Genomic DNA, 14,005 nt, shown 5'->3' with positions numbered 1-14,005 from the left:
TATAAGTACATACAGATACTGGGATTTTCAGACTGAGATTATCCAGCCCCCATGAATTTTCTGTAACCGCTTGTCCTATTCACGGGGGTCCAGAGCTTATTCCGGAGGCTATGGGCACAAGGCACACACACACACACACACACACACACACACACACACACAGTCTATCTTTATAGGGACTCTCCATTCATTCATTAGGGCATAACCCAAATTACAACTATGACATCCTCTGAGCCCCAATCATAACCATAAGTAACCAAACAAAATATTTTCAGCATTTTTTTAACTGCAGACACAGCTTTTTATAAAATTGAGAAATTTTATAAAATGTCCCCACAGGGTAAAAAGTAAACGGTTTCTATGACACGTGGCATGTGGGTTTGAGCCGCAGTCTGGCTCTGTGAATGGGGACCTTGTTCTGCCTCCATTGTCTGGGCTTTCTGCTGCACCCTTTGATTTAATCCCATAGGTGAACCAGTGTATCTGGATTCCCCGCGTGCGAGTTTGTGCCCTGTTATGGACCAGTGTCCTTTGCCTCCCTCCAAGGACAGTCAGCAGGCTGACTCTGACCTTGCACTGGATAAGCAGTACAGAAAACAGATGACTTATACATATGAGACAGTACTGAGTACCACACTGGCTATTAGTAGCTCTGAAGTATTTGATGACATAGTTAAGAAATTGACCTTTTGCCATACAATTGAGTGATAATAATCAATAAAAGATGCTGGGGACATGTGTGGTAGTCAACCTTTGTTAATATTTTTCAGTGAATTAGTATGACGACAGTAACCTACACTGTAAATCAATAATTGTTATTCATTCTGGAGAAATGATACCATTGTTCAAGCTCAGTAGTACCTGCCACTTAACTCCCATCAGAAGACTTACAGAGTCCCATCGGGCCACAAGGTGGTTCAGAAATATACACGCCCACCGGTTAAATTAACCCTGTCATGTGTGTTCCGTGAGGCACCAACAGACAACCAAATTAGTTTCAGTGGCAGCGATGAGCTCCTAGGGTAAACACTAACAGAGATGATAGTCACACGGGACTTCAATGTACGTCTGCATGAGAGCTGAATGATTACAGGGGGTAAAATGAAATGAGGAGATCAGCAGTGTAATAGAGCAGTGCAGTCTATCATTCTTGCCATTATTAAAGCTGTCATTGGCTATGGCCAGTGAATTAGATGTTACACACCAAAAAAAATTCATACACTGTGAGGGACTGATTTTCCCAGCACGGCATTTTTCAAGTGGACTGTGTGGATTTGTTGTTTTTGGCTGCTAATTGATGACATTCCACTTTTAGCTTAGGACAGTAGGTAGTGAGGCAGGAAAAGACACCAAAAGGTCACCTGATCTAGAAGGGTCCTTGGATTAGTACTGCTGGGAGAAGCACTTAACTTCAACTGCTCAGATATGAAATTCGTACACAATACATCTGTATGAACTTGGGAAATTGCTGGATGAAGTCGGATTGGATAAAAAACAAAAGGTCAGTTTAGTAACCAAATGTCATGAGACATAATCTCTAGGTCTATTTAAGAATGATATTTAAATAAACAAAGCATTTTACTGTCCTTTGCCTTGTGTCCTGGACTTCCTACATTAAGCCTTATGGTCGCTGTGACCCTGTACTGGAGACTAGTGCTGAAGATGGATAGATGGATGAATGTCAAGTAGTTTATACTCTCCATTGACATGTAAGCTGCCTTGTCAATGAGCAATAGCCGGTATTGTGCACATTTGTTCTGTGTTGATAATGGAGACAGCGAAATTCTCACACTATTTCAAAGGGTTCTGGGCATCCATTTAAGGCATTTCAAACAGAGATTGTGCAGAAGTCAGAGTGACAAAGACACAATGTACCTTATATTACACATACTGTCAGTCAACAAAGAGATGCGTGAATGTGTCTGTTCCTGTGCAATCTGGATGTTTGGGGGGGGGGGGGGGGTGACCTCTGATGATGCTGTGGCTCCCACACATAGTCTGATGACATCTGATTTTAATGGATTACTGTCTAGTGTGTGTGTGTGTGTGTGTGTCCACGCTCATCTCAACCATACATTAAAACGTTGCTTATCGAAATACATGGATATTGCATTATTAATACAACATTAACATTTTCCATAACAAAATGAATATACAGATAATTCATGACATTCCTTATGATTCTAGACCCTGGTTCGAGCACGAAAGACCATTCTTATGAAGGAGAAAAAAATACGCTTCCTCCACTGGGATGATGTCAGTAGCAGAAATGCACATTTCTAATGATCACATTTGCATACAGTAGCCTCAATATCAGAAAGGAAGTTCAGGAGAAGTTACTGACTTTCAGGTTAATATTCTGGGGAATTAGGAGGCCAGTTATACGTTTCACACACAGCATTGCTTCAGAAATTAGACTCAAGGCCAATTGGTCATTCATGTTTTGCCAGTACAGATGGTCTACATTGATTAAATCACTTACCCATGGATAGAAAAGAAGGGAAAATGCTCCGGAAAATTCCACATCATCTATCATGATTAGAAATATCTGTGGTATGGGAAACTGGATGGAGCACAACTCTGGATATATATCCGGAAATGGGCGTTTTGCCATATTGTTAATGGTTCACCACCATACTGCTGTACCAGTAAACACAGTAATTACGCTGATACCGACACTGAGAAAATGGCCTTCAAAGTTTTTCGGCTGTCTAGTCATATGTGTAGCAGGTAGGTAAATGATTGTGTACATATTCATAACTGAACATAGATATTTGCCACAAGCTAAAACAGAGCCTAAGAGATCACAAAATCACACACCGTGTAACAACATATTACAGAATAATGTCTCATTATGTAATAACTCGACAAAATGTAAGAACTTTTCATCACAACGTGATGTTATTACATGATGCTTTGTCACACACCATGTAAAAGTTACATTTTAAGACAATTTTATAAAGTTATTACATAATGTGGTGTTATTACATATTGTGTTTTTACATGTAACACATTTTGTAATAACACTGCATTATGCAATGAAAAATTTGTAACATTTTGTTCAGTTATTAATGCATTGCTGCATGGCACAATCTCTACGTACATTTTTTTTTTGCCTCCTTTACAACATCAACTCTTAGTCTCCGACAGAAGGTAATGCTAAATTAGTAGCATCTCATTTCAGAATAAGATTCAGTGGAGAAGAGGTTTGGGCGTTCCCTAAAGACTTACACACGGAGAAGCGTCCTGACGAACACTCTGATCAAAATGCAATTTTTTGCCACACACATCGTATTACAAACGTAGCATGCATAGTTTTGTTTTCCGTGGACATAGGCAAGTATTCCATAGACATGTTTATCCGTGCAACAAAGGGTTGACTATCACTGTCAATAACACTTATGTTTTTAGCAAATATGCCAAAGGCTATCCAAGACATCAAACCACCCACAACGCAACAATCGGCCTATCCAAGACCAATAAAATAAGTTATTACACATCTGATGCTATATAATATTTAAGAGATAAGGATGAGAACTATGTAATCTCCCCTTGAAACTATGCCAATTAGACCATTAGAGAGACATCATTAGAGATGGCTGTGAAATAACGTCAAGCGGAAGACGTCTTTGTTTAATTCAGCCATATATTCACACTCCTTTGTGTTTTAGCTGCCCTTGCAGTTACTGTTCAGAGCAGAAGATGGTCTGGCACTGGTTCAGGCCTCTGGAATGCAGCAGGATGACCTTTATCGTCAAAGAGTAATGGTCCAGTTTTCAATATGAATTGCAAGTGCATTTGCATGGAAAGAGAGAAACAAAATATAGCGAAATTATTTTTCTGACCAGACATTTCATGATGCATATAGCGAATAACAGCTGGGTTATTTTTCTAACATAAACTGAAATACTGACCCTAATTTATCAATAAAGATTTTTTTAATTGAGTGCTTATTGAAGCAGAGGATCCAATTATCCAATTGACTGCATGTGAGAACAGCCATTCTATGATCAAACTGTAAACAAAATGCCTTCAGGACAGATATCTTCAGTTTATATATCCACGGAAACAGTCTATGCAAAGTTAATTTATCGCTGGATAACCTGCTAGCTAGCCAGTAGAAAAGTTTGCCCGTAAGAACTGGAATTCTATCCAGTTCTTACCCACAATGCATTAGTGTTTGTGGAAACTGAGCCCTACTATATATCTATTAATCACAAAGTGAGATTTTGAACATGGCAAGTTAAACGTCCAACTTTGCAGAGTCCAGGAACTCAGGCTGCCTTCTACTACTTTGAGAGGAGCTACAGCAACTTCCCACTGGGATCTGAATCAGAGCAGCACCAGAAAGCACTGATTGTGCCCAGCAGATGAGCAGATGTGAGACAAGGAGGATGTAATTCCTATGTATGTATGTAGATATGTATGTATGTGTGTCCGTAAGTATGTGAATATGACTATCCCAATCTAAGTTTCTAGGTATGAAATAAACAAACACCGAAATGTACTCTGCAGCGATGTAATCCACATGCTTTTTTAAATGAAGGAAACACACATTCAATATACTGCAGACATGGATTTCAGTAATATACTTTATTACAATGCCATAACACCAGTAAAATCAAGAAGCAACTCACAGCCTCCTAAGAGTAAATATTTTGTGGATCTGGATTATCTGTTCTATACAACGCTTCTGAAACGTGGTTTATAAAATGTGTACCAGCTTACTGGCTAGACTAAATCCAATATTTTTCAATTTTCTGCAAGAGGAAAATCCTCACTTTATCACATTTTATATAATGCCAAGAAAAAATTATTTTTCTTCCACAACATAGACCTTTTTTGTTAACCTGTTAAAAAAAATAAATTAAATAAGAGCCAATCTTCTAGTTCATTTTAAATCACAGAATGTACAGCAAACTCTCCCTATTTCCCTTAATAGTCTGTGTGTGATCCAATGTGCTCCAATGGTAAGTCTGTTACCTTTTCAAGCAAGACACAGTGAAGTTATGTTTTCAAATGTGATGTACAATATTATGAGTATAAAAATACCCTATTTAAATCCTTTCAAAAAACAATATACTGTAAATGGAAGAACATTATTAATTGTGGAGCTGAACGACCACTGAGAAGGACAGCAACAAATTATACAAGAGGAATAGATTTCAGAATAGGGGAAGATCAGGAAAATAGTATCTGATGGTTGTGACAAGGTGAAATGCATGGCTGTGACTGACACTGGCTCCAGTGCCAAAGAGAAACAGATGAGGAGCTTTACTGAATAATGTCAGCGAGACTATAAAAATAGAATAAGCAGGGAAAAATAGTCTATTTTCAGTCTTTTCTGGGGTAAGATGACAAGAGTCAGGCTGTGCCTGGCAGGTTGAGCAGGGTACACTGGTGTGGCATGTCTGGTACTGGCGTGTGTAGTATGCTGGTGTGTGTAGTATGCTGGTGTGTATGGTACACTGGTGTGGCATGCGTGGTACTGGCGTGTGTAGTATGCTGGCGTGTGTAGTATGTTGGTGTATATGGTACTCTGCTGTGGCATGTGTATTACTGGTGTGTGTAGTATGCTGGTGTGTAGTATGCTGGTGTGTGTAGTATGCTGGTGTGTATGGTACGCTGCTGTGGCATGTGTATTACTGGTGTGTGTAGTATGCTGGTGTGTATGGTACGCTGCTGTGGCATGTGTGGTACTGGCGTGTGTAGTATGCTGGCGTGTAGTATGCTGGTGTGTATGGTACGCTGCTGTGGCATGTGTGGTACTGGCAGGTGTAGTATGCTGGTGTGTGTAGTATGCTGGTGTGTGTAGTATGCCGGTGTGAGTAGTATGCCGGTGTGTGTAGTATGCTGGTGTGTATGGTACGCTGGCGTGGCATGTATGGTACCAGTGTGTGTAGTATGCTGGTGTGTATGGTACGCTGGCGTGGCATGTGTGGTACCGGCGTGTGTAGTATGCTGGTGTGTATGGTACAGTACGCTGGTATGGTATGTGTATTACTGGTGTGTGTAGTATGCTGGTGTGTATGGTAGAGTACGCTGGTATGGTATGTGTATTACTGGTGTGTGTAGTATGCTGGTGTGTATGGTACACTGGTATGGTATGTGTATTACTGGTGTGTGTAGTATTCCTTAGAAAGCAAGGATAAAATGAAAAATAGATGGATAAACATAAAAACACAGACAAACAAATGAATAAAATAAATATAATAGAAAAGACTTCAGATAATGCAGGATCTATTAGAATGTACCAGCTATATAAAACTATCAATTAAATATCAAAGACGCCCCTCTTGGGTGAGGAAGAGGATGAAAATGCAACGCTGAGAAAGTGAAGGCAGTGTTGAGACCCCGGTTACTGGTTGAAACTGGGTAAAAACGCCCGATTTACGGACAGCTCGTACTAACCCCGTACTTATCGACCGCACACGCTATTTTGTGACACGTGAAAACCTGCTCATGAAAACCCGCTCAACAGCTTGAGGTACAGTGCAGTACTATATGTAGTTATTTTTATTATAACAGTTTAATAATAATAATAATAATAATTATTATTATTATAATTATTGTTGTTTTTCTTCTTATTGTTGTGTTGTGTACTATATTACTGTGGTGTACTATATTATTATTTTGCCAGCTCACCTATAAATTCGACTTAAAGACAGGTATTGGACCTTGTTCCTATCCTGGGGACTGCCCGTTCAGTCCTGAGATGCAGAGTGGAAGAGCTATTTTCCTGCAGAAAGCTGGAACGCATAATCGCTACATCAGGTCTCTTGACCCGGGGATGCGGATAAGGAACTGCAGCTTCCCTGTTATCACCCTCTAGCCAGCAACCTCAGGCCGTCTAAACGGCTGCCGTCGTTGTTTATTTCTCACTCCACATTCCCGGTGTTCCGGCAGGTCTTCACGGGGTTGGCTAAGGATACAGCACGCCATTTAGTCCAATTAAACGCACATCGTGGATCGTAACTTCCGAGCTAATGATGAGTGCAGAGGGAAAGAAAAACAGGCCTGTCTTTGGGAGGTGTTGGAGCAGAGCACTGCATGAATAAATTAATCAGACAAGTACTGAGAGGAATGAATCATAGCAAATACTGAATTCCCATACATGGGTAAACCCTAGACAAACTGAACAAAAATGAACAAATAAAAGACATTTAATTCCCCCTATTGACCCTTTTTGACGTTTTCTACATTCTAGCACGCACATAAGTATTTTAAGCCCAGATGCGGAGAGACTTTTGAATCATTTTCCCTTTTACCAGACACTGATGGTCTTCTGTGACAGTGTGAATCCAGGCCTTTTCTGAACGTAGGACTATTTTTTTTATGCTCCAAGCCCAAGATAAGCACAGTGGACCATGATGAAGATGTGATGGTATCACCAGATCATCGTCTCCAAGCTGAACTGTGAATATCTGCAGCAACCCAGTTTCAGTTACATGCACTGTTATTAAGACTGTGATCTTTTCATTGTGATGTAGGGTAGGTACATACTCACAGCGTACACTCAAAAGTGCTATCTGTGATTCACATCTGTGACGCACGAAGGCTTTTGATGTGTGTTCATGTCTGAGATTCTAGAGGTCTACAATTTCCTGTGCTTTTTTCCTGTGCCAGTCTATGTTCAATACATGTTCTACGTTCAGTATGTTCAGGACAATAACTGTAAAATTGTAGTATTTGACACAATACTCTCAGTTACACAAAATGAGTTTTTTTGGCTTCAAGTGCTATAATAATTTTTAATCAGATATGATTTTAGATACAGTATGTGTGTGTGTTATATCCTTGTGGCTGTAACTTCCTGGATACGCTCTTGGCCCCCACAGAACCCCATGACCTGGTATGGAACAAGTGAGGAAGAATGAGGAATTCATGTATAGTTGGCTAGCTTTTATATAATACCGAATCAGCAATAAAGCATTTAAGTGTAATTAATTTTATGTCATGTCAGAAAATAAAATGACATTGTAGTTGTAGATATCTTAAATACTAGGCAATTACTATTATCATTTACTATTTAGAAAGTAAGGATGTAGACTAATACAAAAACAAATTTATATAGATTTGAATAGTCATTTTTTACCGTCTTTTTTCATAGTGTAGCTCTTTGGATTGTATATGTATCATTAAATGTTTGTCTACCTTTTAAAATATCCTGTGAGAGTCTAAGGAGAAGCAATTGTGGTCTATAAGATTTAAATACTCTAAGCATATTCAGCGGCTGCAAAGTCTATAGATTGGCAGGTTGGCTAATTGGGCAGGACAGCTTCTGCAAAGCTTAATCCGGCAATTTGAAATGTTTGCCCGATCCGCTGACCTGGATGAGTAATCTGTGCGGTGTGTTGTGTACTATGGACTTAGGATTCAGGGTTATGCACAAAACACAGCGGGTGGGAAAACTTGATAAAAAAAACAAAGACACCAAGAGATATTGGCTATAGTCAACGAGGGCTAATGCTAACAGCTAACGACGGCCGATAGCACCTTTCAGATGGATAAACCAGCTGGCAGGTGACAGGACATTTGCACGCCCGGCTCCCGGTACTGCTCGCAGGCACTAATTTAGCCTCGTTCTTACTGATGAATAGCTTGCTCGACCTTCTGTCTCTTAAGGTCAACAGACTGCATCTGAAAAGTCTAAACAAGACAAGACAAGGTGTCTGGAATGGAATAACCTGTCATGCAGCCAATCACAAAGACGGTCTTTAAATGTAGGCGGGGGGGGGGGGGGGGGGACATAACTAGGGTAATTACAGCAAGACAGCAGCCTACAGCAGTCCTCTCCTCACCTCCATAAATCTGTGGAAAAGTTTTGACAATGTATGTATGTTTGACGGCAGAACAACAGGCCCACCACAGAGGACTGCTGGCCTTGCTGCTCCTTGCTGTCAACCAAATATTTGCTTATTATTTTCCATTTTCTTGTATCAGGTTTGGTTGTATTTAGGTTGGTGTGATAGCCTCATGTCTTCCGAGTTGTGGATTTCTATACTGTCCCAGCACTTAGTGTGGAGCATGCGTAGATCTCTTCTGACATTCCAGTGATGCAGATTGGCATCTCTGAAAAGGCAATAGTGTGTGTGTGTGCTCCCTGTTTCTGCCTGGACTCTGGTCTGCTTCCTCTCTTTGCTTCCAGGAATAAGCTCCAGGCCTCCTCTGATCCTGTATTGACTGCTGAAGAGTTAACAGAGAATTGATGGACGTTAACTATTTATAGTCATTTCAGTAGGTGGACCCATACAGTATATTTCCTGTTATGCATCTTCATTGGGATAGATAACAGCCATATTACATATTACAGAACTGTACAGAAAAAAAATCTGTTTCAACCCTTTGATATCCCCCCCCCCCCAAAAAAAAAACATGAAGAAATAAGTAATGACAGTTATAATAACAAAATCTGTTTTTGAGAATAATAAAACAATACGCAAGTGTCACAATGTCACTTCTTGAAATGTATTGCTCTTATTTTAGAAGGCATGTGGTACAGGAGTCTAAGGCTATTAGCTCATGCAAGTTCACATTAGCGTTGAGTTCTGCTGAATGTTGTTGAAAATCGTATCACAAATAATTTACACATACGTGCCTATACACTGTGGAGACATGCGCCGTCATGAGCGGTGGGGGTGTCCTCTACTCTCCGGTCAAGAAAGTCAACGGGTTATTTCCTGGGTCGTTTCCAATACTCTTGTTGCATTTGAGTATTACTGGACGAATTACTGTCTTTCAGGCAAAATTACTTGGGGACAAAGCCATTTCGAGAGAGAGTAAAAAGCTCAAACTGTTATTTTAGATGAACTGAGTATAGAAAGCATTGCTTGCCGCTTTTATCTTTATATATCCATTCATCTGACTGCGCGGGCAATTCTTCACGTTATATAATACGTTATGCAAGGATGCTTCCACGTGTGGCATGTGCTTCAGCAGACAATAAAGGAGGTCTTAGTGTGCAGTGGTGCCGGCCTTGGACTCGCTGTTATTTTCATCTGTCTGGAGAGTAATTTGCATCCCTTTGCTGTTCCGATGGCTGACTCTGATCCGACACTCGTTATTTTTAAGAGTGCTGTTTACTCTGTAATCTTCCTCAGAGGACGGCACTGACTAGCTAAGCCACAGCAGAAACGGAGGGAGCAATGACCATCTGGAAGGTAACGATTAATAAATTAATCAAACGATGGAAATGATACATAGCGGCATGCGTCCAGAGTGTGCCCTACGCTGACGCCACCCACAGCAAAATAAAAGCTTGTGGATGTACAGAAATCTATACTTCTCTATTAATTAGTTCCAGTCTAGAACGGTGGAACTCTTCTGGTCTGGTCACAGTCATGGCAGACTTGTGTTTCAGGATTGCCTGTTTAAAACGTGTCCTCCTAAGTAGGAACTGAGAATGGCGAGTCACTGCAAAATGACCGAAAGTGAATTCCCCTGACAGTTTGCCCAATTTGATTATTATGATTAAGGCTTCCCATAAAGTAATGAACCACCTACATGCTTTATTGGTCAAACTGAAGGACGGGTTCCTCGATGAGATGCACCAAGTTAAATTTCTTGCCTTAAAGTGGTAATCGCTCTTTCTTTCTTCCTATTAGGGCAGTTTATCAGCCCAGTCCTAAGAGACCCCCAAACTGTCCGCGGTTTTTTGCTCGCTCCCGGCTCCAAGCACACCTGAACCAAATACCGAAGAACACCTGGCACTGGTGCACTGGGAGCTGAGAGGGCGCAAAAATGCTGGCTGTCGGGGGTCCCTGAGGACCGGGCTGAGAAACACTGTCTTAGAGACACAAAGCTGATGGTACTGAACAGATGATGTGCATTGATTTCCGGCTACACAGCCAATTCCTAGTCAAGAATCAAGTGTTTCGGACAAAATACCGAAAGTCTCCCTGAAGGACATCAGCCTGATCGGCTGACTCACTTTTCCTTGACCTTTCTAGGCGCAGCAAACCAGCTTAAGTTGGCTACTGTCAGCGAGTCAAAAAATGTCCATGAAGGAAGCGAATCAAGCTGTTCGGAGGCATATCAGCGTTTCCGTGGAAACGGAATCATTAAATGATATGGGTAAAGAGATAAGAATCAAGCACTGGATGTAGCTGCAGGTGTAAAACGGCTAATAACAATTCGAGATAGCTGCTGAGATAACTGCAAGACATTATAAATTCTACTAGTTCCCAGATGTAATTGGCATGTCATCAAAAGGCAACAGGACACACTCCTTATCACTTTCACTATCTTGTGAATACGCAGTAATCTCACTGATTACCATACGTCCTTCCAGTCAGAAGAAAATGGGGGAAAGAAAACACTGTCAGTTCCTGAAATACATAAAGCGAATTATATTTGATTGAGAATTTTTCATTTAAAGTTGAAAATATAAGTTCAGGAGGGAACATCGGAGGAGGTGGAATATGATTCTGGCTATATTGAGATATTGAAATCACACACTAATACGTCTCATAAGTACTACTGACTTAGTAATGAATGGCCTAAAAGACAAATAAAAGTATTATACATCAGCACCATAAACAACCGATAAAAAGGAAATGCAAAAAAAGACCATCCTCACCATCATCATCATCATCATCCCTAGGTTACAAGGTAAAGGACCTTAACCACAATGCTGTCTACCACCTGTACTGAGACTGTTAGTCATTCATAATGTTTTGCTTAATTCATACAAATAACTAATTTACCTGCAACTACTTTATGAAACCATTCAACAAACAAAAATAAATGCAAATAAATTGCAATTTCAGTATTACTGACATTACAATATTAGGGCATTACAGAGAGTGACATCCATACACCCATTTTGTATACCCACTCTGGGCCAGATCTTAGCAGGATACAAAGGCAATATATGCCCCCAATCCCCAGACCCCATCCCCTGGATCGGCTTACTGAGGAGCCCCCCCCCGCCCTGAAAATGCACATCCAGCACATACAGCCCTGTACAGTACCTATCTCTCCTGGGCAGGGTCATGGTGGTCTGTAGCCTATACAAAGTCATAGTATACACTATACAAAGTCATAGTATACACTATACAAAGTCATAGTATACACTATACAAAGTAATTTTGTTCAATTACAAATGAACTTTTCGGACACCAAAAAGCTAATCCGTGCCTTGCCATTCCTTTAAATAATACATAAATCAACAAACTGATAACCAATCAAACACATTAAATTCCCGAGATACTACCAATGGGATGGTCCATTGTCTTTCAATAGCAATATTATTCCTTCTAACCTGGTGGATAAAATGACACATTTAGCTACTAACAGTAAATACCATGTTGTCAATGCGTGAGACACGAGGCGAGCTGAAGGCTTTCGCTCGCCCTTTGAGGGGCAGTTCAGCTGCAGCAGCAGTGAGCGAGTCCAGAGCAAATCAAATCGCTCCATTAAAGTATCTCGCTAAAAAACTGCATGAAATTGTAAAAGCCTGAGGGCCATAATGCCAAGTCAGCCATCAAGACTTCGTTAGAAAAATGCCTGCATACTCATATCTAAATTAATTACAATTCCTTGAACGGGATGGGTTTATAAATTAATTTAGATAATGTTTTCAATACCAAAGCTTTTTTTTTTTCTTTTTTTAACAAACACTACAACAAGCAATTCTGCTAATAATATATACACCGAAGATGCTAAAATCCACCCATCTTTCTCATGAGGGTAGCTTTTCCAGGACAGGGTCTCAGTAAGCACAGGGTAGAGACAGGCACACGCACACACACATTATGGCCAATTCAGGGACACCCACACCTAACCATATGTTTATGGAGTGTGGTAAGGAACAGAGGAAGAACATGAAAAATACAAACACACAGAGCCATGGATGGGCATTGAACTTACACTCCTAATATTAATAATGATGATGATGATGATGATGATGATGATGATGATGATGAAAATGACAATAATGGACTGGCATCCCATCCAGAGGGTGCCCCTGCCTTGTGGGTGCTTCCTGGGATTTGCCCCTCCCTCACAGCCCCCTTCTCTATCAGCAGATGGAACATGGGTGGATAGATGATGATAGCAAAAACATCCACCCAAGGCTGTCCCTGCCGTTCCCTGGGACAGGCTCCACACTCCTGTGTTGGAGAAGCATTTAGTGAGGACAGCACTGATAGATAGTAATAGGTAATAATTATTTTGATTTGTTTTGATCTGTGTGAATTATGTCTAAGAAATGTATTATGCACAAGGCTATAATCCACAGGCTACAATCCAGAGTAGGATCAGAATCTTTCATTATGTACAAATTCCACACAAAATATAATAAGATGAAATTAAGTGAAAAGTAGTCATTTTCATTCCTAACCACCCCCCCCCCCCACCAGGTCTTTTAGTGTTCACTAATGAGCGCCTGTGTTGATGGGCTGGCCAAGCCGCCCCCAGCAGCACTGCAAGCGAGATCTTCCTCTTATAGCAACCGTCCCCCTGTTGGTTGGATGGCCACCAGGTCTCAGAGTGTTGCATAGAAACAGAACGGGGGCGTGCAGGGCTGGAACCAGGCAAAAAAGCTCCTCAGATGCCACTAGGCAGAGGAACCAGGACAGGAGAACCGGAATGACGCAAGGGTCAAGAAACCGGAGATCAGAACCAAGGGGACAGCGATGATAAATAATACCTAGGAGTAGGACTAAGCCAGGGAACAGAATAGGAATCATAGAGCTTACAAAGATACCAGACTAGACTTGAGGCTTGAGAGCAGGGAGCAAGAACCAAACTCTGTATTCAGGCTGTTAAATACATAACCGAGATCATGAACAGGCTGCATTTCTAGGTTGGGACCTAGATTGCACAGGTCATCCCTTACCACCTCAAAAATGTTCCCCTAGATTCCCTTGCAGGGCAGGAAACGACATAACAAGTGATTTTACATTATAGTACACAGTGAGACTTCAGTGCACCACAGCCAAAGGAAGGCTGCTTGTAAACAGCGGTGCCAGGTGAGCAAAAATGGCAAGTTGCAACCTCTGGG

The 14,005-nt window shown here is 40.9% G+C and overlaps 1 protein-coding gene across 11 annotated transcripts in view; it reads right to left on the bottom strand.

Annotated features, from left to right (window-relative positions):
• Positions 1 to 14,005, bottom strand: part of elfn1a (extracellular leucine-rich repeat and fibronectin type III domain containing 1a) — a 116,053-nt gene that overhangs the window by 7,521 nt on the left and 94,527 nt on the right. The window contains exon 1 of one of the 11 annotated variants that reach the window (XM_048990268.1): positions 14 to 45. The exons of the other annotated variants lie outside the window; for them this stretch is intronic. The gene's annotated coding sequence lies outside the window, so the exon portion shown is untranslated. Of the gene's footprint in view, positions 1 to 13; positions 46 to 14,005 lie in introns of those variants that run through there. 11 annotated transcript variants of the gene reach the window in all.

This window comes from Brienomyrus brachyistius, chromosome 22 (assembly GCF_023856365.1).
Source record: "Brienomyrus brachyistius isolate T26 chromosome 22, BBRACH_0.4, whole genome shotgun sequence".
In the NCBI taxonomy this organism is placed as follows: domain Eukaryota; kingdom Metazoa; phylum Chordata; class Actinopteri; order Osteoglossiformes; family Mormyridae; genus Brienomyrus; species Brienomyrus brachyistius.
The sequence above is the reverse complement of the archived record's forward strand: the minus strand, read 5'-3'. Positions and strand labels throughout refer to the sequence as shown.